The sequence below is a fragment of the Lemur catta genome, chromosome 13 (assembly GCF_020740605.2).
Source record: "Lemur catta isolate mLemCat1 chromosome 13, mLemCat1.pri, whole genome shotgun sequence".
NCBI classification, from domain to species: Eukaryota; Metazoa; Chordata; class Mammalia; order Primates; family Lemuridae; genus Lemur; species Lemur catta.
Genome location: NC_059140.1, coordinates 4,555,817 through 4,557,276, shown reverse-complemented (window position 1 = coordinate 4,557,276; position 1,460 = coordinate 4,555,817).

Below are 1,460 nucleotides of genomic sequence, written 5' to 3'. Positions count from 1 at the left end.
CATTTAGGTTTTTGGTCCATTTTGAGTTGATTTTTGCATATGGTATAAGACAACGATCCTGTCTTATTCTTCTGCATGCGGAAAGCCAGTTCTCCCAACATCATTTGTTGAAGAGACTGTCCTTCACCCATTGTGTCTTCTTGGTGGCCTTCTCAAAAATTAGTTGACTGTATATGCTCGGGTTTATTTCTGGGCTTTATTCTGTTCCATTGGTCTATATGTCTGTTTTTATAAAGGTGTGCATTTTTACTGTATATAAATTATACCTTAATTCACCTGACTAAACAAACAAGCAAACAAAAATCCTTGTTCAGCCAATGAACACCTTTCATTCTGAGCATATTTGATCTGCTGTCTCTCTAGCTTTAGCATCTGAAGTCCTTGCCACTCCGGCCCCAACTCCTAGCAATGTGCAGCACATGGTTCATTGAAACTTGGGCCTGCTCTCATGCCCTTACTTCCCTCTCCCTCATCTCTCGGAGCGTTCTGTACGTGCAAATCCATAGCAACTGCAGTAGAGTGGGACCCGACCGCCGGCACCGGCTTCTCTGTCGCAGTCTCGGTTCTAAAGGCCTCACGTTTGCCCACTCACTCAGTCCTTCTGACAGCCCTTGACGTATCATGCCATTATTGTCCCCATTTTACAGATGAGGAAACTGAGGCACACAGAGACTAAATCCCTTGCCAACACCCTTCCACTGAACTTGGACACTCGTCCTTCTCGCTCCAGGGTCCCTGTACTCACCCAGGAGGCTGAACGAATGCCTCTCCCTCACCAAGCCCTGTTGAACTCATGCGTCTGTCAGGCAGTTGTCCCGCAGCCACCGTGTGGAACTGCAGAAGCAGGTCTGTGTGTCTGTCTCTGCTCTAGCTCCTTAAGGGTAAGGCTTTGTGTTCGTGCCTGGCATGTACAGGCTGCTCCATAGCTGTTAGTCCGACAGGTGGGCCGGCAAGCCAGGGAGGAGAGTCTGTGCCTCAGAAATAACACATGGTCGAGAGAAGCTGCACTGCCTGCAGCTGCCTCCGCGTGGGCAAAGAGCACGCAGTCTGGGCTTTGAAGGCCGGTCACGCTCTAGATCCTTCACTTACTGGCTCTGGTATGTCCTTAGTTTCCCTTGCCTCACCATCGCCGGGGCAGTCACAGCACTGACTGGGCTGCTGTGAGTGCCAGAGGTAACACTGATCGAGCACCACCAGTTTCAGCCCCCGCCGGACGTTCCTGGCCTTCCCTTCTGCAGGGCACCTCGGAGGCGAGGCGAGGCGGACCCAGCTGCACAGCCCAGGCTCAGTTCTGAGAACACTGTTGATTCTGTCTGGAAAATCCAGCTCTGTGAGTAACCATTAGTCCCCCCGACTTTGCCTGTGATGCAAGCTTGTTCACTCCATGCTGAGACCACATCCTTCCTGCCGCTGCTGGGGCTTTGACCGCTATAAATTCATTGCATTTCCTCTCTGGCTGT